The sequence below is a fragment of the Rhinolophus hipposideros genome (assembly GCF_964194185.1).
Source record: "Rhinolophus hipposideros genome assembly, chromosome: X".
In the NCBI taxonomy this organism is placed as follows: Eukaryota; Metazoa; Chordata; class Mammalia; order Chiroptera; family Rhinolophidae; genus Rhinolophus; species Rhinolophus hipposideros.
Genome location: NC_138046.1, coordinates 97,011,731 through 97,035,542, shown reverse-complemented (window position 1 = coordinate 97,035,542; position 23,812 = coordinate 97,011,731). Strand labels below are relative to the sequence as shown.

Below are 23,812 nucleotides of genomic sequence, written 5' to 3'. Positions count from 1 at the left end.
TAGTGTAGACATGTTTATTCTAACCCAGGAAGACTGCCGCTGAGCCTGTTCTCATGGCCACTGCCGCCTCCTGCCTCTCACTCTCCCCTTGCTGACAGTGGGTTACTTCTGACGTGGCATCTAGTGGGGGGGTTAGGAGATATCATGAGCTCAGCGTTTCTAGTGAAGTCACCCCACTCATCAGCACTATACTCTGGCAGCATGAGGTTGAGCCCACTCAGGCTGCTCATTGCTCCTGTGATGTGTGGGGTTTCTTGAGGTGGCTGGGGGTATGGAGGGAGCATCCAAAAGTTTCTTCTAGTCCTGCTACTCTAGGAGCCCTTTGTTGCCTGGCTGGGCCTGACCGCCTTGACCAAGGTCCCTACAGAGTAATCATAAATCAGACCTGCAGATGAAGGAGCTGACAAACTTTGCACCTCTTCCAAGAGCTCAATTTAAAACACTTTATCAGGAATTTGCAAATGATTGAAAAAAAGCTTTTTCTTTGGAAGGCAGAGATGATTGTGCAGAAAATGAGGAGATGGGTATTCTCTAGCTTCAAACCAACATGGCTTATTTTTCCTAAACGCCAGAGCAGATCTCTCGATTCATAACTGTCTAGATGCTTAACAGAATAAAACACTTGCCCACGAGGCAATTCACAACATAAAAGGATTCTAGGCAGTACAGATTCTTGGTAGCATTCATGGCTGCGGAAATATTTGAAAGAGCTTAATAATAACAATATTAATAATAAAATAACAGTGGCATAACCAGTTTTTGGTTAACATTTCCTGCTTACCAGGCCTGACTGGTTGCTGAGTATATTCATCAACCCAATGAAATAATAAAGTAGAACCTCTGTAAACATGAAGAACTTGGAAGTGTAGGGTTGTTTTTGTTTTTGTTGTTGTTGTTTTTGGTGTCTGCCCAATTTATGTTTAAGTTAGAGTATTTCTTGTCAATCACCTGGCAGTGAGTTACTGACCTGGCAAGTTCCGGACATTTATTGGTCAAATAGACTTAAAACTTTGGTTTTTAATCTGGTAGTGGTTGACGCACTTTCTAAGGAATCCTATAAAGATTTTAAAATTTTGTCGGAAAAACGTCTTCCGACAAAAAATATAGATACAATACCACAGAGCTTTTGCTGTAATATCATTTTGTTACATGTTCACTAAAGAAAGGCGAGGCTGCAGGATTTTGTGGCCAATGGGATGTGGCTGTGGCTTTGATTAATAAATTTTGTTTGGTAAGTTGGCTCATGCAAATTAACATGGGTAGCTGTGGGATTTTGAGAAGATGGCATTTGTCTTCCCTCTTTCCGAAACTAAGGTGACAGTGGAATAGAGTAAAAAGATTGGGAGGGATGGTGCATGTAAAAAAGGGGTTCTCAACATGGGAGGTAAGAAAACAGATGAGAGAGATGAGTATAAATGGATGAAGTATATTCACTGTTACCATTACTTGGAACAGTTTTTGAAATTCCCAATAATCTTAAAGGAGGGCACGAACTTTTCTGTGCTCACCAAAAGGAATGTCCGTTTAAAAGTTAAGAAGCTTTAGTGACTTCACAGTTCCAGTGCATAGATATGTGAGATATATGCTGTAATTAATTATATGCATTCATGTGAAGTGAAATGTCCCTAAAGTTTAAAACAATGTGTTAAAGTGATAGATTTGGGGTATTATTCAATTTGTGAAATTCTGCCTTTAAGCAAGAGAGCAAGCACATGCGCAATCAAGCAACTTCATTGCTTTCATCTTTACTTCTGGGACATTTGTGTCGTCAGCTTGCCAGAGACTGGGGGCCATGAGAGAGCAGGTTGTTTCAGTTCGTGACCCTTTACTGAAGTTAGCACTTACATTCTCCCATGCTCCACTTATAAAGAACAGTGCTGATGTGTGTCTAGAAGATAACTTGAGAATGATCTGAACTTCAGGGAGCATTAAGGTGCTGGGGGAGGGGAGGAGGAGAAGATCAGCAAAGAGATTTGGAAGGGGCTCATAGGATGTAAAGCAAAGCATAGGGAATGTAATCAATGATATGGTAATAACTATGTATGGCTCCAGGTGGGACTAGACTAATCAGGGGATCACTTCGTAAATTACATAAACGTCTAATCACTATGATGTACACATGGAACTAATAAAAAATAATACTGAATGTCAACTGTAATTGAAAAAATAAAAACCAAAAATCAATTTCAAAAATAAAAATAAAAAATTATTCTTACTGCTCTGTTTTAACACAGAAATTTCTACAGGTTGGTTTTGCTAGCTAGAGACCTTTAGTTAAGCTCTGTAAATTATTCCCCCAGTTGGATTAAAGGGAGAGAACACATGCAGTTAATACGTAAACCATCATAATAAATTTCTCCTGACTTTTACTGAAATATGTTTTTTTGCAAAACAGAATTTTGTGTCGACGATTCTGTTTTTAACACTATTAACTTCTAGAAGGTACTAAATCTGTTGAGAAGATAAGCATTTCTGGAGTGGGTGCTGTAAGAAGGGCACCATACTGGGTGCTACTGGAAATATAAAATAAAATGGATCAGTGCCTAACGTCACCCGGGTGCTTGCTATTAAGATGACAAGACATCAGATATTGGCAGTTTCAAGACAGATGAAAACTACAATATGCAAAGTGACATAATTGTGGCAGTATTAATTTGAGAAAGTTTTATTTTTAACTGTTTAATGTTCAGTCTTTCTTCTCAGGGTTTGAATACTGAAGAGCCCTGGACGCTGGATGCTAGGCTTGGATGGAGTCCTGTGGTTTGAGGCAGATGGTCAACTCTGATTCGAGTACATTTGGAAGATGTTAATAAACTCATTTTTTCAGGAGAACTTACAATTTGGAGAACCAGGGCAGGCACAAGTTGGCTACATAACATAAAATGAATTAAACCAAGTACCAGAAAGCTACTTTATAAGTTCCTGGTATGGTGTAGTCAAAAAGACTTGACCTGCAGTCAGGGCATTAGGTTTTAGTTCTTTCTTGGTCACTTACAGACTGTGGGACTTGGGTTAACACTTAATTTTCTCTAAACCTGCTTCTTCATTTTGTAAGTGGGCGTGCTGATTATGTGGGCCTCGTGGGGTTATTAGGAGTACTAAGTGGAATTTTATGAGTGAAAATACTTTATAAACTGTAAAGCACATTACAAGTGTGAGATAATAATTTAATTTTACTTGTGAATATGAAATCCAAGAGCCATTTTCTTCCTCTTGCTGTCTCTAATGATTGTATTTCTTCACTCGTTGTTTTCCTGCTTATGTTTTGAGAGAGGACCTCAATCTGGATAAAGATTATCTCTGTCATCCCCTGTGCCCCTGCCTGTCCGTCTCGTCCCTCCATGGATAGTCACTCTTAGGATTTCTATCACCATAGGTTAGTTTAAGCTTTTCCAATTGAAATGTCTTACGAATCAACTGATGCCACAATTACGTTATTTTGCTTGGGTAAGGAGGGCCCCTGGTGCAATCCCCAAAACTTGCTTTTTTATTTATTATATCATTTACTTAAAAATATTTTTATTAATACCCTTCTAGCATTTTGGAAGGTGCTTATTTTGTATGTGCTTGAGCCTCAGGCTCTTTCTAGCCCCAAATGAATATGTTAACAGATTGTGAAACAGTGTGACACCTCTGCCTACACTGTACTGTCTATATTTATCCATTTCTCTCTCAACAGCCCAGCCCTCGTTCTCATGTCAGTGGAGTCCCAACCGTAGTAGTAGAAGCCACTGTCCACTGAGCTGGCGAGTCAGAAGAGGAATGGTGTTTAACCCGATGGTGGTGCAAGGCTCAGTGTAGGCCCGAGGATGTCCAAAGCATCCTGCCAACCCCATTGGATCATTTATAAGAGAACTACTTTGAATGGTCCTTAGAGGACAGAGGTCTTTAATAGGCTGGTTACTTTAGGATAGTGTCTTCATTTATTTAAGGTCACTCAGCATCGAGCCTCACATGTGGTCAAGGTCCTGAGCCACATTTGAGGAGGAGCTCAGGGAAGGATCTGGCCTCCATGCAGTCACCCCAGTTAGGCAGCCAGAGCTTCCCGTCCTGCAAGCTGCTACTGGCTACCAGAGTGGAGTTTCCCCAAGGCCTCTTCTGGACAAAGGGCTGTGCTGGTGAAGGGACGATCTCGAAAGGCAGTGACTTGGTCTTGGTCTCCCACCAGAATTTTCTGCTGCTGCACAGACTACAGAGTGTTTAAAGTAAGGCTGAATAGGTAGACTGCTTCCTAGTCCCTTTCCCTTATTCCAGGAGGAAAGGGATGGCCAGTTCTCTCAGGGGCAGGTAGTGGGTGAACCTGCTCACAGCTTTTTCTGAGCCTCTGTTCTCCTAGCTCTTGCTCCTAACATGGGGCATAGAGACATGGTCCTGTTCCCATCACAGACAGTTACGTCAGAGAGATAACCTGACTTGAGATGGTCCCTTCACGTCCTCTCCTCTGCCCATTTGAAATCAGTGTCCAAGGCTGTTCGTTACTCTGTGATGCATATTTGAATTGGGAGGTGCTCCAATGGGAGGCTTTTGTCACTATGTACAGAGAGCCAGTCTGCACAGATGGAGAAAAAGATTGTGGCAGATGTGCAAGAGAAGCACATCCCAGAGCCCTCGCTGTAGCGGAGGGAAAAGGTAGGTTCCCAGGCTCCATTCCTTAGAGTTACCAGCTGCTTGTACTGCCCTCAGGATGCCCGGGGCCTTCCAGAGAACTTCCTTTTGCTAAGGTAATTTGTATGGCTTTTCCCTGGAGCCATATGGTCCATGGTTACGAAACTTTCCAGTTGAACACCACAAGGTAAAGTGAGTTGGAAGAATAGCTTAGCAAAAATAGCAATGCCCATTGGTTTCAGAGATCAGACGATACCCGTAATGCCTGCTGGTCCACAATGCCAGCAAGTCACTGCAGTCCTGTGGTGACAGTCACTTGCTGTGTGTGCCAGTACTTCAGAGGGCTCTTGGCTTTGAGTGCAAACATATGGTGAGATCTGGTGGCTTCCTCTAGGCCCAGGAAAGAGTGTCCTTGATCATTACCTTGCGTGGAGGAATGAGAGGGCTCAGCCATTCTGGCCCCTTCCATGCTCCTTCATAGAATGGTCAGTGGGCCAGTCGCTGGCTGCAAACACTGTCAGTGAGGAAGGATTTCTGCTGTTTGCTGAGAAGCCTAGCTTTCCAACCTAATTGCCGATGGGGACTTTCAGGGAAGGCGGGAGACTTACATTCGCAGTTCCTGAGTTGGAGGGGCCTGATTACCAAGTTGTACTTTGCTGAACTCTAATGTGCCTAAGTCCCCAGGAGTAGTATTTGCTTCTGAGCGCAACATGGAAGCAATGCAACAGCCTTTACTACTGGTGCTACACTTGACTGTTGGTGTCTCTCCGGTCCTTTTCACCTGTCTGGCCCCCAACCCGCCTCTCCTGTCCCGTGCCCTCTCAGCACCCTCAGGGGCCAAGAGGCATGCCCACTGATGTGGCCTAGATGAGGCTCATTTGCTATCAAAGTGCTCATTCTGATCATGTTTTGTTTTCCAAAGCAACTGCTAGATGCCACAGGATATATATAGTTAATAACACAGTTCCCACAAGGGACTCATCTGGTTTTGGAGAGTTGGTACTTGGGCTCAGTAAGGATTTCACAGAGATGTAAAACGCAAGGTAATTGGCCACTCATAAGAGATACGTGGATATTCCTAAGCATGTTCAGAGGAGGATAAAATGATTATTATCTTGCAGTGATTGGAAAGGCCTCTTGATGGAAAATGCATTTTAGTTGGGCTTTGGAGGGCAGATAGGACCTGGCTATGGGAAGGGGACTTAGCAGGTGGAACCAGCATGTAGGAGTGAACTCAGCAGTGGCAGCTGTGTCACGTGAGGGGCAAAATGTGGAGCTGTGTTTACCCCCATGACCCTAACTAAAAGCTAATTACATAGCTCTTCTAAGGAACTATGTACTTATTTTTACTCATTTTTTTCTTTTTGTTTTTATTTTAAATTTATTGGGGTGACAATTGTTAGTGAAATTACATAATTTCAGGTGTACAATTCTGTATTACATCATCTATAAATCCCATTTTGTGTTCACCACCCAGAGTCAGTTCTCCTTCCATCACCATATATTTGATCCCCCTTTACCCTCATCTCCCACCCCCCATCCCCCTTACCCTCTGATAACCACTAAACTATTGTCTGTGTCTATGAGTTTTTGTTTCTCATTTGTTTGTCTTGTTCTTTTGTTGTTTTTGGTTTATATACCACATATCAGTGAAATCATATGGTTCTCTGCTTTTTCTGTCAGACTTATTTCGCTTAGTATTGTACTCTCAAGACCCATCCATGTTGTCACAAATGTTCCTATATCATCTTTCCTTAATGCCGAATAGTATTCCATGGTGTATATATACCACAACTTCTGTATCCATTCATCTATCGAAGGACATTTTGGTTGTTTCCATGTCTTGGCCACTGTAAACAAAGCTGCAATGAACATTGGAGCATACGTGTCTTTATGTATAAATGTTTTCAGATTTTTTGGGTAGATACCCAGGAGAGGGATTGCTGGGTCATATGGTAATTCTATTCGTAATTTTTTGAGGAACCTCCACACTGCCTTCCATAGCGGCTGCACCAGTCTGCATTCCCACCAACAGTGTATGAGGGTTCCTTTTTCTCCACAGCCTCTCCAACACTTGTTACTATTTGTCTTGATGATAGCCATTCTGACTGGGGTGAGGTGATATCTCATTGTGGTTTTCATTTGCATTTCTCTGATGATTAGTGATGTTGAGCATTTTTTCACATGTCTATTTGCCATTTGTAAGTCCTCGTTGGAGAAATGTCTCTTCAGGTCCTCTGCCCATTTTTCAATTGGGTTGTTTGTGTTTTTGTTGTTGAGTTTCGTGAGTTCCTTGTATATTTTGGATATTAGACCCTTATCGGAGGAACTGTTTACAAAAATCTTCTCCCATTCAGTCGGTTGCCTCTTTGTTTTGTCGATGGTTTCTTTTGCTGTGCAGAAACTTTTAAGTTTCATATAGTCCCATTTGTTTATTTTAGCTTTTACTTCCATTGCCTTTGGAGTCAAATTCATAAAATGCTTTTTGAACCCAAGGTCCATAAGTTTAGTACCTATGTTTTCTTCTATGCAGTTTATTGTGTCAGGTCTTATGCTTAAGTCTTTGATCCATTTTGAATTAATTTTGGTACATGGTAACAGATAACAGTCCAGTTTCATTCTTTTGCATGTGGATATCCAATTCTCCCAGCACCATTTATTGAAGAGGCTGTCTTTTCTCCATTGTATGTTTTTTGCTTGTTTGTCAAAAATTGTCTGTCCATAATTATGTGGTTTTATTTCTGGGTTCTCAATTCTATTCCATTGGTCTATGTGTCTATTTTCTGCCAATAACATGCTGTTTTGATTATTGTAGCCCTGTAGTACAAGCTAAAGTCAAGGAGTGCGATACCTCCAGCATTGCTCTTTTTTCTTAAGGTTGCTTTGGTTATTCAGGGTCTTTTGTGGTTCCAAACAAATCTGATGATTTTTTGTTCTATTTCTTTTAAAATGCCATTGGGTGTTTGATGGGGGTTGCATCAAATCTGTATATTGCTTTGGGTAATATGGCCATTGCTTAGTATATTTCAGTGTTCCCTGATTGGGGGCATAAATATTGATGACTGTTATATCTTCTTGTTGTATAGTCCCCTTTACCATGATGAAATGTCCATCTTTGTCTCTTGTTACCTCTTTCACCCTGAAGTCTGTTTCATGTGATATCAGTATGGTTACACCTGATTTTCTTTGGATACCAATTTCTTGGAGTGTCAATTTCCACCCCTTCACTTTGAGTCTATGCTTGTTCTTGTAGCTGAGATGTGTCTCTTGGAGACAGCATATGGTTGGGTTTAGTTTTTTGATCCAATCTGCTACTCTGTGCCTTTTTATTGGTGAGTTCAGTCCATTTACATTTAGGGTGATTATTGAAATGTGAGGATTTCTTGTTGTTCTATCTTTAGTTTTCTGGTAAGGCTGTGTCTCCATTGTATCTTTGCCTTTTTGTTGTTGCCTATCATTTCCGTGTGGTGGTATTCTATGGTGTTTCCCTCTGTTTCTTCTTTTATTACAGTATATATTTCAGTTCTGGATTGTTTTTTTGAGTGGTTACCCTTAAGTTTATGTAAAAGAAAGTTTGATATTTAGAGTATTCCATTTTCTTCAGCACGCTTACTTTCTGTATTCCCAAATTCCGGTTCAGACCTTTACTCTCCCCCTTTTTATCTTTTGGTTGCCACAAATTGTCCCTGTTGATGGTGGTCGTATAGCCTCCTTTAGTATTTCTTGTAGTGCAGGTCGTGTATTAGACAATTCCCTCAGCTTCTGTATGTCTGGAAAGGTCTTTATTCCTCCTTCATATCTAAAGGATATCTTTGCTGGATATATTATTCTTGGCTCATATTTTCTCTCTTTCAGTAGTTTGAATATTTGGTTCTGTTCCCTCCTGGCTTGTAGAGTTTCTGCTGAAAAATCTGATGATAATCTAATGGGCTTTCCTTTGTAGGTTACCGTCTTCTTTTCCCTGGCTGCCTTGAGGATTCTTTCTTTGTTGTTGATTTTAGACAGCTTCAGTACAGTGTGCCCTGGGGAAGGCCTTTTGGGATTGAGGTAATTAGGTGTTCTATTTGCTTCTTCGATTCGAGGATCCAGTTCTGTCCACAAGTTTGGGAAGTTCTCATCGACAATTTGTTTGAATATATTCTCGGTTCCCTTCTCTCTTTCTTCTCCTTCTGTTAAAGCATCAGTGATTTTTAAAGTCAACCAAGATTCGTACTCTAGCTGACAAATGGTAGAATGTAGTTGCCTAGGGAAAAAAAGAGGTATTATAATAATAAGGCAAACACTCTTTCAAGGGCCATATCCCCTTTTGAAGACCACAACCCATTTTAGTTGCAATCGCATTATGTTGAGCAGGTATTTGTCTTGCTCTTTGTGTAACAAAATTATGTGACCTATCACTTCTTTTTGGAGCTCAAAGAATATATAACTCAGAGTCTGGGGAAATAGTTTCCTTGGTTCCTGTGTTGTTAAAGCTTCTGTTCATTCATGTATGAAAATCCAGGGAGATAATTGTCTAGGAAAAGCACAAGGCTTCCAGGAGAATAGGATCAGAGAACGTCTCAGGTAATTCTGCCTTTTCTTGCTGGCTTCCCATTCATAGGACTTCTGTCCCATGGTTGCCTCTGGAGACTCTGTGGAAATGCCCAGAAAGCTGACTACCTTTTGTTGTCACATTTGCAAGACAACCCACTCCATTTTGGGCAATGTCTATTACTAGAAAGCTCATCCTTGTATTGAGACAAAACTCTGTCTCCCTATAACTTCCCCAATACTGGCTTAACTATAGACTTTCAAGGATTGGCCTAGAAACACAGGTACCATGTCTAACACTGTTTCCAAAATGCAATGCATTCTGAGTTCCAAACATGCAATGTATAAATAATCTTCTGGAGCACAACCCCATTTCATAATTGGAGCATGCCCACTAGGGGACACAGGAAGCATGCCCCAGGAATGATGAAGAGAGAAGATCAGTGCTCACCGAGTCAGTCTGTAGAGTCCATCTCTTCCCCCTGCCTTTTCCCGTGTTTCCTGCATGTTGACAATTAGAAACTGTCTAAAAAAACTTGTGGAAATTGGTTTAGAATGCTAGTTTCCTCATTACTCACTCTTTTTAAATTAACTTGATGCATATTGGGGTAACATTGGTTATTAATGCTATATAAATTTCAGGTGTACAACTCTATAATACGACATCTGTACTCTATTGTGTACTCACCACCTGAAGTCTAGTCTCCTTCCATCACCATATATTTGACCCTGTTTACCCTCTTCATCTTAAGAAGCACTAAGGCAGTGTAAAGAAAACTGGGCTTCTCTTTGCATCACTCACCTACCTGGAGGATAGGGCCAGGGACTGGGTAATACTGGGCAAAGAGAACCTCAGCCCTAGGAACTGCGCTGTTTTGCTCACACTGCCACAGGAGGTAGAGAATTCGTGATGGTTGGGGAAACTGCCTTCAAATCAGAAACATAAATTTAACCCTGGGCTGTACCACTTATTAGCTTTCCGACTTGGAGCAAGTTGCCGAATGTTTCAAAGCCTCAGTTTTCAAAGTCTGTATTTTATCTGTAAAACAGAGATTAAGAATAAATGTGATGAGGCATATAGAAGCACAGTACAGCTCAGTAAATGCCATTTATCCCAGGCGCATATGCAGTTAACTATATTTCCTGACTGTGACCTTAGTTTGTGAAAGACTGATCCCATCCCCCTTCCAGGCTGTGGGGCAGGCAAATAGGACACCATTGCCTTAGCCGGCGACTCAGCTCATCGCTTTGGGCCAGAGCTACTTTGAAAAGCAGATGATTTGGGCTGGCCCGGTAGCTCAGGTGATTGGAGCGCTGTGGTCCTAATGCCAAGGTCGCGGGTTCGATTCCAACATGGGCCAGTGAGTTGCGCCCTCTACAGCTAAGATTGTGAACATCAGCTCTCCCTGGAGCTGGGCTGCCATGAGCAGCTGGAGGTTGGCGTGAGCTGCCGTGGGCTGCCATGGGCTGCTGTACTGCCGTGGGCTTCTGTGTGCTGCCATGAGTGGCCAGTGACCAGCATGAGAGGCTGGCAGCCAGTGTGAGCAACCATAGGCTGCTGTGTGCTGCCATGGGCTACCATGGGCAGCTGGCAGCCAGTGTGAGTGGCCGGCAGCTGGCGAGAGCTGCCATGAGCTGCTGTGAGCGGCTGACCAATGACTGGTGACCGACTGCCTCAGCGGGGGGGGTGGGGGGGGCGGGAGGGGGAGCGCAAGGCTCATAATACCAGCATGGGCCAGGGAGCTCTGTCCTACACAACTAGGCTGAGAAACAATGGCTTGAACCAGTGTGGGGTGGGGAGACGGAAGAAGGGCTTCAAAGTGAGTTCTCCTCATGTATATTTCAGCCACAGCCTCTTGTTTTTCTTCTCAGGGCTAAACCCAGAGTACTACTTTAGTTTCTGAAACTTTCCTCAGAATATGCTGCAGTTTCCTGTTTGCATGTCAAATTTTCGTGATTCTTCATATTGGTCCCTGTGGAAATTTGTGTCTGCTGTTTGTGATATTTAACATTTTTGGCTCATTCTGACATATACATCAGGATATTTATTTATCATACTGGTTTTCAAAGTATCAAACTGTAGCTTGGAGCAGAACATGTTTACATTTCTATAGATTTTCCTGCTTGAAAGGGGAGAAATAATGGATAGCATTTTAAAATAAATTAGTGACTACACCTGCAGATTTTATTTTTTAGTTGTAGCAGTCAAGTTCTCATAGTTGAGTGCCAGGATGGATGACACTGGCTTGTGAGCTTTTCTTATAGAAAAGTCAGGAGTAGAGGATTGGGGAGAAATAACCTTCTTTAGGTCAGGCTACTTAAGCCGGCATGGAGGTAAGGCATTAGTTGAGGGCCAGGGCCTTGAGTACCTATTCTGCCACTTAGTGATGACGTCCTTAGACAAGGGGATAGGGTTATTAGGAGGATTGAGTTAGATAAAGCATTAAAGCACTTAGCATGTAGTAAGTGCCTACTCTCTTCCCACCATTATGCTTTAAAAATTTTTTTTTCTTAGGGAATATTGGGGAACAGTGTGTTTTTCCAGGATCCATCAGCTCCAAGTCAAGTTGTCCTTCAGTCTAGTTGTGGAGGGCACAGCTCAGCTCCAAGTCCAGTCGCTGTTTTCAATCTTAGTTGCAGGGGGTGCAGCCCATCATCCCATCTGGAAATTGAACCAGCAAACTCGTTCTTAAGGGCTCATGCTCTAACCAACTGAGCCATCCGGCCGCCAGACTTTTTTTTTTTTTTTTTTAAAGAGAGAAATCTTGCTGGTATAAGCACTGCTCATTCTCCTAACTATCAATTATAGACTTCATGGAGTTACAGAATGTTAGAGCTTTGGATTATGTTTCCAGTAATGGTGATGGATTAGAACTGAACCATTCCCATGCTTTCTCCTTTAGTCCCCTTGTGATCAAAAGCAGACATCTAGAAAGCATTGTGCTGGATTAGAAGCGGATTGGCCAAAGAACAGGTATTTATCTGAGTGCAACTGCCCGGGCCTTGTAAGAGTCAAGTCCACTCTTTGGCTTCCTTAGAGTAGCAGTAGTGATGACAGATCTCAATGGCCTCCAAAGCTCACACGTGCTCACCTGCCGGTCATCTTGTATTCAGTCATTTAACAGATATTTACTGAGCACTTACTATGAGTGGGCCTTTGTCTTGGCTTTAGCGATACATCAGTAAAACAGGCAACATTCCCTGCCCTCATGGAGCTTACATTCTTTTTGGGAGACAGACTAAGAATGTAAATTAAATAGTGTTCAAAGGTGATAAGTGTAGTGGAGAAAAATAAAGCAGGGAAGGGAGGGAGGAAGGAATGCTAGACAGGCAGGGTTCTAGTTTTAAATAGGGTCGTCAGGGAGACCTCATTGAAGAACAGAGACTTGAAGAAATGAGAGCTCTTGGATGTCCAAGCAGAGGGAAGAGCAAGGGCAAAGTCCCAGAGGCAGGAAACAGGCTATTACTGTTTGAGGGCAGCAAAGAAGCCTGTGAGGCTGAGTAAGCAAGCAGGGGAGCCAGCAGAGGTCACATCAGAGGAACTAGTGAGTAGTTCAGGTCAGGATGAGAACATTGGCTTTCACTCGGGGAAATGGAATGTGTGGAAGGGTTTTGAGCAAAGGATTTATATTATTAAAGGTCTTAGGTTTGAACAGGATCACCTTGACTGCTATGTTGAAAACACAGCATGGGGACATGGCAGAAGACAGGGAGAGATGGAGGCTTGGCCCAAGAGGTAGAGGTAGAGACGGCAAATTGTCCTCTTTGTGTTTTCCTGAAATGACTGATTTTTTCTTTTTACCAAGATCATGTGTTACTTAAAGTTAATCCCCCCCCACACAATATCCTCTCAACATTAGGCATCTGAAATTTCTCTGTATGTCTTATTGATGGCAGTATCACTTGTATGTGCAGTGTGGATATTTGAATGTTGAGAGAGAAGTCAATTACATCACTCATTGAGTGGTTTTTTTTTACCCCTAAATCACCACAGGAGAAAGTTAGGGCCACTGAAAGACAAACACCACCTCACTGTTTGTGTAAGAATCTTTTTTTTTTTAATGTATTGCGGTGACAATTGTAGTGATATTACATAGATTTCAGGTGTACAATTCTGTATTAAATCATCTATAAATCCCATTGTGTGTTCACCACCCAGAGTCAGTTCTCCTTCCATCACCATATTACCCTCTTACACCCCTTACCCTCATGGCTCTCCCCCCACCCCATTTACCCTCTGGTAACCACCAAACTATTGTCTGTGTCTGTGAGTTTTTGTTTCTCATTTGTTTGTCTTGTTCTTTTGTTGTTTTTGGTTCATATACCACATATCAGTGAAATCATAGGGTTCTCTGCTTTTTCTGTCTGACTTATTTCGCTTAGCATTATACTCTCAAGATCCATCCATGTTGTCACAAATGTATTGAATACTGCCTGTATGTTTCTTTCACAGATTGTTTTAGTCATTGAATAATAAGTCCTCCTCTGGCATCATGTGTTATCAGCTCCAATTTTATGGGCAAAGAGGCATGAGTTCCTCAAAATACCCCACCGCCTCCCCCTCCCCCATCAACTCATAGCCAGATAGAGCACAGGTCTTAAGGGATTTCTTTACCATCTGAGTTCTAGCTTCTTCCTGTTAACACAGGTATGTATAAGGTATAATGTATATATGTAGGATTATGGTTTTATTTTTGGTATTTTGAAGGTGATAATCCTATATAGAAATTATCCAATGAAAATTTTCCCTTTCAAAAATAGTGGAACTCCCAGAAAGCTAAATCTGTTCAACAACATAATCATGAGAGAGACATGTGCTGCTCCATGTAGGTTCACATTTAATAATTGTTAGGGCTAGTTTTTCCAGGTTCATTTCTAGCTAGTAACTTCCAAGGATATGGCCACTTTAAGGGAGCTGAGTTTGAAGACGAGATCACCACTAAGGTTCATTTTGCATTTATTGAGCTTTCACTATGTACTCATTATGGCACAGTAACTGGCTTTCAAATAAAAAGTTGAGAATCATTGTCAGACAAGCAGTGATTCTACTTAAAAATGGGTATTAGGACAGAATGCCTGAATGACATTCTGTCTTAGAAAATCAGCCACAGGATGTGGGTGAGGCTTTGGTGTTTACAAAAGAGGTAAAGGACCTTATTTCCTCCCACAGGACTCTTCAAATCTTGATGTACACACAATTAACAATGCAGGGCAGGATACATGTGTGATCAGCAGAAACTTTCTGTCAACACACATTAATAATATAGTTGTAGCTCTTGTTTATAAGCTTACAACTGACACGATCTTCTCTTAAAATATCTTTTCTTATTAGTGTAGAATTTGATCAATCTTTTCACAGTGCTGGTCTAGTCCTATGTCACCAAGGAATGGAGGCAAGCGAAGCGGTATTTCCACACAGCTCTTCCTGCACTTGGTTAGCCACCTGCTAATGACACTAAGGCTGTGGGTGCTTCTGGAACTCATCTACCTTTGTGTGTGTTAATTGGGTCAACAGATTTTATATACGAGTGAGATCAACTGGGGGTTCCAAGGAGGAGGTGTGGCATAGAGGGAATCCCCCAAACTTTAAGCTTCTGTCACTTTAGCCACTACATCTGGTGCTGATTTCTAAGCACTTTAATCTCCTCATAAGTAGCTTTGCTGGCCCCAATTCCTAGTAGGCATTCACTTATATGCTATCTATTTATGTATCTGGGTCAACCTTGGAACCAGAGGTCTGAGCTCCATCCAGACAGCCTTAACTTCTGGTTTGCTCACTTCTTCCTTTTACATGCTCTCAGAGACTTGCAGTTGGAGTAAGACACTCCCAGTGAGTGTAAGTCAGAAACCTAAGTCCTGCTTTGGATATCTTGAAAGAGAATTCATCAACAATACTTACAAATAAAAAGTAATGCCAAGAGGCTCAGGATAAGCTGCCTTTAAAATGTCTCCCTGATACAGTGGAACATTTCTCAGTGTGCTAATAAGCACATTGAGTGAAATTCTTTTACTTCTGAGGCCTGTCTTTGGGGATTTGTTTTTTTTTAAGAGGGAGGAGACCTACAGTCCAGAATCTTTTAGGGTAATATACAGGAAACGAGAACCCAATTCAGGGCCGTCCATTCTTTCTCATTTCCTAGTGAGATATACAGAGTTCCTAATAACACGTTTGGAAATTTCCTGTGACTCTTTGTTAAATAATGGCATTAAGTATAAGGTGGAACCGCTTGGGCCTCATTTAAAGGGGTTTGGTTATTCAAGTAGTAAAAGGCTATTTGTAAGAAGTGTTCTCTATTCTGATTTTAGTAGCTATGAAGCCCTGATTTTCTATGATAGGCCTATTTCAAATGTTTCCACCATGTTGAGACCCAGTTTTTAATTCAGAAAGGACCATCACCATATTGATCAGTTTCTACCACTTCCGGAGCCCTTAGAGGTTATCCAGCCTCCAGCCAGTCACCTGCTCGAGTCACTGCCCAGCTGGACTCTCCCAGTCGGCGTGCCAAGCCGAGCCAGCACAAGCCCTCTGTCCTCTGGCATGCTGTTGAACAGTGTGGTCTGCGTCCTAGCTAACAGCTGGGCTTCATCTTGGGCCTTCTGAAGACCACTGGGCAATTCAAAGAAACACATACAACTTGAGCCCTCGAAGGGCTCCTACACATGTTACTAGAGCCAGTCCTGTCATTTCACAGATGAAGAACTAAAGCACAGATATGCAACAGGACTGGTGCAAGCTGCTGGTTACATATGAAAGACATCTCGGAGAAGGAAACATTGTTTGCTGCATTTAAAGCATTCTTGGAGCCATTTCCTATGAAATGATCAGCGGCTTCACTACACAAATGAAGAAGACCCTATGGTGGGCCCACAGCCAGAGCCAGAATTCCTACTTTTCATAGCACCATTCAAAGTCCTTTTCATACTTTTAAAAGCATCTATGGTCTGTTAGACAGTCTGTACTGCAGTCCTTTCTATATGGTCATAGGGAAAATCCAAATAGAAGTTAGAGTTTGTGAGAAATGACCTAGCTCCTGCAACTTGAATTCTATGAATTGGCTATAGGATAAAACAATATTTAAATATAAAATACAATTTTCGTGGGCTTTACTGAGTATCTAAATAAAGCATACCATGTCTGCTCATTGGCATACCTGGGGTCAATGAACTGTGCTGGTGTTTTGTTTGCTGTAAGTCTTTGGAGGAGAAAAAAATCTCTTTTCTTCCATGTCTCCTACTTTTCCTACTGGCAACTATGTTCATAGACTTGTCCATTCTGTTCTGTGTATCCTCACTGTTCTCTGTCTTCTGGTATTGTCCCATGTTTTAGTGCCCATCTTCCTTAAGTCTTAGTACTTATCCATCCCCACCATCTTCTGCTTCTGTTTCCTGAGACACACTGTTTTCTCAGCTGTCACTTCTGGCCTCAGCCCTCACCTACATCTCTGACTCGTTCCTGAACTCCAGTCCTACATCCAAAACTACCTTCTGAACATGTTACTCATGTGGCCTTTGATCACCTCAAACCCAACAGAAAACAGGGCCTGGACCAGATGGTCTCCTATTGGTTCCATTGAGTTTCCTATTGGTTCTCAAACTCAGTTTTAGCAAACCAGCATTTAAGATTACCTCCATTCTCTCCCTCTTCTCAACTCCCCTATCCATTTTGAATGATACCACTAATCTCACCATGTAATGTGTGTTCTCTTCTACACACATACATGTACACGTGTACCCACACATATGCATAGACATAAACTTGAGGGAGAGAAGGACTGAATTGGATAACATAACTTGCCTAGCAAGAAACAGCTCAAGGCATATGTCTTGTTTCTTTTAAGATTAGAGTGTCTTCCTCATAAAGAAAAAGTAAAGCTTGTTGTCATGCCAGTGAGCTTATGAATTTTTAGATGTCTGTGTAAAACTACAATGTGTGACTTCCTGGGCATTTTTCCTTCCCTCTCCCAGCAACCACTTGTCACCTTAGAAAACTGGCAGAACAGTGGGCTTCAAGTCCAGAAATAACCAACTTTCCTACTCCCAGTGCTGATGGTTTGTCATTCACTGGGAGTACCTCATAAATTGTCATGTGCTTATTTGCCCAATGACACATCTATAAATATATTTCAGAGTCAATAAGCACGTCAAGTTTGAGATTCATATTTGTTGTATCCAAATGTTAAAGCTGGGAGAAGCACTGAAAATCAGATTTTTCCACCTGCTGAGCCTACTGAACAGGGAACCAAGGCCCAGAAAGGTTAGGTGATCTACCCAAAGTCACACAGCTAGTTTGTGGCAAAACTGCAACTGAAGCACAGATATCTGAACCCCCAACCCAGAGCTCTTCCATTCACCTATCTTTTAAGATTACGTCTGCCCCCTTCTGCCACTCATCTGGAGTGAGTTCTCAAGCCTGCTGTAAAACCCCAATAAATTCTGGTTCTTAGTCTATTTTAAAATGTTAAGTATTTACACAAATAATTCTTAATAAAATCTTAAGTTGTAAATATGACAGATTCACACGGTTCCTTCTTCAAATTTAAAGAGTAGACTGCAAGATTCTGGAAGCTTCTGGTTTCTCTGCCTTTCTGGTTGCTTTGTCCACCTCTACAAAATCAGGTCAGAACATTGTGCAAAGATTCACCTTCGCCTGCTGTCTCTCTTTAGTATACACGGTCAAGTAAGACTAAGCCAAAAGCACAGTTTGCTAGCTACTTTTCTTCTTGAAAGCTAACTTCTGAGAACCCTGTATTTTAATTATTGATGATAGGTATGCAGTTTCTGTGTCATGCATTTTTTGGTCTGAGTTCTAGAATCATCTGGAGTGGGGGAAGAACTTTTTATAATACCTCTGTGTGTAGCTGCTGTGAGTGAATTAACCTGTAAACCTCTAGGAAGATTGAATTGTGGCTTTCACCTAAAATGCTATCTAGCTGAGATTTCTGCCTATGATTTCTTCTGTGTTTCTTTTGGCTGGCTTTAGATCCTGCTTTATTCCCCATATGGCTTCATAGAACGGGCTGTCTTCTAGATAACTTGTGCTTCTATAATTCAATTTACCATTGTCTTTTTCCTTTAATTGTAGAATACATGGTTCATGAGCCCCATCTTCTACATGAATATATAGACATTATTCTAATGATGACACAAGTTCATTTTTAGTATATCATGCAATTAAAGAAAGAAAAAGAATATATGGACTTTCCACTGTTAGACCCAAACCTGGCTCAACCTTTCGTGGGCATGAGAGGAGCTGCTGCGGTTTAATCAGAAAGTCTCTGGTCTGCATGGAGAAAAGGGAGTGGGCTCAAGGAAAATGCCTCTGAGCATGTGAGAAAGATGGAAGTACAGTATCCTTTTCTCCTCTGTCAAGATCAGGACGCTACAATACAAGGACAGTAGGGAGATTTCTCAGCATTGGCTGTGTTGACCTGGCAGGAGCAAGAAGAATCATTTATCTCTGCTGTCTGCTCCCCAATATCCTCTGCAGGGTGAAAATAAACCTCAATAAGTCTCTTCCGGAGCATTTTGGACACCCGTTGGTATATTGGCATACCTGTCCTTTTCTTTCAACATAATTTTTTAAACTATTTTTTCCAGTTACACTTGACTTTGAATGTAATTTTAAAGTAATATGAACTATCACAGAAAAGCTTTTCGAGTTCTAATCTACCTTCCTTTTCTGATGCTACCATTATAGGTTTTTCAGCCTCATCTCCAAGCCTAAATCAGAAGTAGGTGGAGGTACTCCTACCCAATATTTTGAGCTGTGCTGTAAGCAGATAGGTAATGTCAAGTACCCATGAGATGCTGGGAATAGAGACTGAGAGCCTCAGCCTGGCAACTGCTGGTGGGCACTGGGCCTGCCCTCCGGGCTTGTGGTTGATGTGGGAGCATGTAAAGTGGTGGTGATGATGCCTTCACCAGCCATTTGTGTGCTTTATCTCTGGGCTCTATTGGCTGCTTGCTAATTGATTCTTCTGAGAAAGAAGGAAAACTTCCATGAGAAAGCTAAATCAGTGACACACTGGTTGATTTAGAAATTTGAGGTCTCTCAGGATCTCAGACACAAACTTGCTTTGGTGAGCTCCAAACCTACTCATTGCATCCCAAAAGTAGAAGAGCGATATCAAAAGAACCTGTCCCTTTTCACCTTGTGTGTGTTTATTTGCAGTTATCTGTATGGGTGAGTGTATGCATCTTGGCAGGAACCAAAGGGAAAAAATCATACAGATAACAATGACGTTTGTTTTTGGCTTGTCTCTGTATGTTTCTTATCCTTGGTAAGAAGCATTATTATAGTAAGGAAAATGTGAGAAAGCACTAGTTTGTTGTGTTTTATGGGTCTTTAACCCTTTGCTTGTAGTTTTTTCCTTCAACTGAAATTTTTTCCCTAATACTCACTCCAAGTTCACCACCACTACCATCACCAAGTATGGTTTTATTCACCACAGGGCGCACTGCAACCCAACCTTTTTCTCCCTTGTCTATTTAATCCTGACTTCTTTGTCCTTAGATTGTTGTTTCCTCTGATTACAATGCCTGCTTACCTTGGCATTCTTACCATTTCTGATAGGTGCTCAGAGACGGTCCGAGGGTATAGCAGGTAGATGGCTAATGTGAAACTTCTTTCCCCTTCTGACATCTACAATAGGCTACTTATTCATTCATTCAACAGATACATTCTGGACACTGACTATGTGCGGGACACACAACCCCTGCCCTCAAGAGAATCACAGTCCTGGATGTACATGGGAGGGGGATAGGGCACAGTGTGACGATGGCATACTACAGAGTAAGTTCTCTTTAGGGAAGCTGGAAGAAGTGGGTGCACTGTACCATTTGAGTTTAGGATGTAGACAGGTAGTGATAGGAAGGGTAAGAAATCGAGGTAAGAGGATCAACATGAGCAAAGGTTGGGAAGCAGGTAAAGTATGGAAGGTGCATAGGGAACAGCTCAGTTTTCCTGGAAACACATAGAGTGCATTAAGAGTAATGAGGGAGATGAGGCTGAAGAGGTGGGCTTGGTGTGTGGAGGTTGGGCTTCCAAACACAGCTAATGCATCAGGAATGTTTGAGTAGGAAAAGCTCAACATTGGAGGAAGCATTTTCTCTCTGGATTGATCTCAGATGCTTAGCACACGGGTGCTGGAAGGGGCCTACCTATCCCAGCTTCCATGTCATTTAGTGGACGACTTTCTTGGAGGATGAATGACTTGGTCAAGGTCAAGAGGTTGGCTTTTCTCCCATGCAATATGGTGCTTGTAGTGCTGTGTTTGTGCCCATTGGCAGTCTTCGAGAGGCACCCTCGAGGTCTGCAAAAATAGTCTTTTTGAGCATTTTATGAATTTGACTCCAAAGGCAAGGGAAGTAAAAGCTAAAATAAACGAATGGGACTATATGAAACTTAAAAGCTTCTGCACAGCAAAAGAAACCATCGACAAAATAAAGAGGCAACGAACTGAATGGGAGAAGATTTTTGCAAACAGTGCCTCTGATAAGGGGCTAATAACCAAAATATACAAGGAACTCATGCAACTCAACAACAAAAAAACAAACAACCCAATTGAAAAATGGGCAGAGGACCTGAAGAGACATTTCTCCAAAGAGGACATACAAATGGCAAATAGACATATGAAAAAATGCTCAACATCGCTAATCATCAGAAATGCAAATGAAAACCACAATGAGATATCACCTCACCCCAGTCAGAATGGCTGTCATCAACAAGACAAATAGTAACAAGTGTTGGAGAGGCTGTGGAGAAAAAGGAACCCTCATACACTGTTGGTGGGAATGCAGACTGGTGCAGCCGCTATGGAAGGCAGTGTGGAGGTTCCTCAAAAAATTAAGAATAGAATTACCATATGACCCAGCAATCCCTCTCCTGGGTATCTACCCAAAAAATCTGAAAACATTTATACATAAAGACACGTGTGCTCCAATGTTCATTGCAGCTTTGTTTACGGTGGCCAAGACATGGAAACAACAAAAGTGTCCTTCGATAGATGAATGGATAAAGAAGTTGTGGTATATATACACAATGGAATACTATTCGGCGGTAAGAAAAGATGAAATAAGACCATTTGTGACAACATGGTTGGATCTTGAAAATATAATGCTAAGCGAAATAAGTCAGACAGAAAAGGCAGAGAACCCTATGATTTCACTGATATGTGGTATATGAACCAAAAACAACAAAAGAAGAAGACAAACAAATGAGAAACAAAACCTCATAGACACAGACAATAGTTTAGTGGTTACCAGAGGGTAAGGGGGGTGGGGGGGGGGTGATGAGGGTAAGGGGGATCAAATATATGGTGATGGAAGGAGAACTGACTCTGGGTGGTGAACACACAATGGGATTTATAGGTGATGTAATACAGAATTGTACACCTGAAATCTATGTAACTTTACTAACAATTGTCACCCCAATAAACTTCAATTTAAAAAAAGTCTTTTTGCAAAAAAAGAGGACTATCTGTGTAAATTACATTATATGAACATTTTAGCAAGTTGATATTATAGGCTTTGTAGTTTACATGAGGAGGGGTTTCATCTACAAAGTGATGTTTACACTCAAAGAAATTATTATTTTTTTAAGCGAAGAAGTGTCATTTTTAATAAAATGTAAGTATTCCTCATCTATTTTGGAGAACTGAGATATCCAAGATTTTCCCTTTTTTCTCATTTTTTTAAAGTTTATTGGAGTGACAATTGTTAGTAAAATTACGTAGATTTCAGTTGTACAATTCTGTATTACATCATCTATAAATCCCATTGTGTGTTCACCACCCAGAGTCAGTTCTCCTTCCATCACCATATATTTGATAAAGAAATTATTTTTTGAAAGGAGAAAAGGAATAAAAATGTCAATACTGTTTGCCTTAACATCACGATTTCTTTTAACTTTGACATACTGCATATAAAATTTGTTATGGTAATAAGTGAACTTTATGGAATCACTGGTCACAGAAATGTAACATAATATCAGACTCTAAAGTTGGTCAGTAGTATGTACTGGGGGTGCCAAAAAATGTACACAAGTGGACTCTTTGGTCAACATTGCTTAAGCAGTAATTCACCGTAATCAGAAGTGTCTGGACGCTGATGGTAACCACTTTGAGCACTTCCTGTAATTGCAGAAGTCACACGTGACTTTTGTTAACAGTATATATTGAGTATTACAATTTTAATATAGTGTTTTCCTTTCTTAAAATGTGTATACATTTTTTTTAGCACCCTCTGTACTTTCATTAAAACAATCACATTCCAGTAATGACTGGCAATAGTAATGTATAGAATGCAGCTGCTCAGTGTATGTCTGAAGTGTTACTTAATCTTTAGGGACAATCATGTGAAATTGCAAGTCTTTAGATGAGACTTATAGTCAGCCTATGTAAACAGTGACTAGTTTAACTGAATTCTTGGTTTTGTTCAATACATTTTCATTGTGATTACCTCATAGTATTTACCTGATGGAAATGTTTTGTAAGTATTGGCATTTGAAAGACTTTGTTTTATAAAATAGAGGTTCTAAGATCCAGAGAAATTAGATGTATTTTGTTTGCCAATGAATATTAAGCAATTACTCTGTGCCTGGCACTGTGCTAAGCACTGAGTAATAAAAGATAGCTTAGGCACTGCCCTTTCTACCTAATGTCCAGTGCATTCTTCCCCCTAATGAAATCTTAAATTTTGATTCTAGTGGGTGAAGACCGTTTTATGTTTCCTTTTGGAGGAGTATGGAAGAGGCAGTTCAAAGGAGGTACTTTCCTTAGCAACCACCAGGTGTCAGCAGAGGACTTGGCAACGTCTGCATTCTTGATTTTCTTAACTCAGGAAGGCTCTCCTCCACTGGAGCTTTTCAAAGGCAGTAGACCTTCACTGGGCCACTGTCTCCCAAGTATTAGTGTCCAACACTTTCTCTTCAAGACTGTATAACCTCCATTCACCTTTGGCTTATAAAAGTAGCATTAGTTCCTCAATCCTTCTCTGATTTAAACCTCTTAATTCTGTCTTTCATAGTGATGGTTCTACAAAGTAGAGAGGCTATCGGGGTGGGGGTAAAGGGGTTGTTCTTGTCTGTGCCCCAAATAAGTGGCGCCCACTCTTACCTGCCATAGGAAAGGTGCAGGGTCCGTTATTTTTCCTGCACAGAGAAACAATCTGATGGCGCTAAACTGCAGAAGGAGTTTTCAGAGTATAAAGGAGAGGCCTTGGCACCTTCACTAGCCCAGCCATTTGGTTCCTCATGTAGCATATATCTGGTGGTGTTCTCTTATAGGTGTTAAGGGACAAGGTGTTGTTGATTGACGGGAAATCTTGGTGAGGTGGGTATTGATTGGTATCATACTGGTTTTCTCCAGTTTCTCATCCGGCCTCTGCACTTGAATGGACAAGCTGGAGAAGCAACTGAGGCATTTGGGATGGGGACAGTGGGTGATAGGGTGGGACCAACCTGGGGAAGGGCTCCTTTGGACACCCAGGCTTCCTTGAGCCTCATACGGTTTCAGAAGTGGTGGCACTTAGAGGCCTGTTAATTTGCATGAGTTGCTAAGCTGCTGGTAAACTAAAGGAGACATCAGCTAGAGAGAGACACAAAGTCAACCACTGGCTTCAGTAGCTAAAGCTTCACTGAGTGGAAAATAAGGCATAGCGTGCAGCCCCAAGTCTAACC

At 41.5% G+C, this 23,812-nt stretch overlaps 1 protein-coding gene across 1 annotated transcript in view; it reads left to right on the top strand.

Annotated features, from left to right (window-relative positions):
• Positions 1-23,812, top strand: part of TSPAN7 (tetraspanin 7) — a 131,401-nt gene that overhangs the window by 82,722 nt on the left and 24,867 nt on the right. The gene's annotated exons all lie outside the window — the stretch shown is intronic.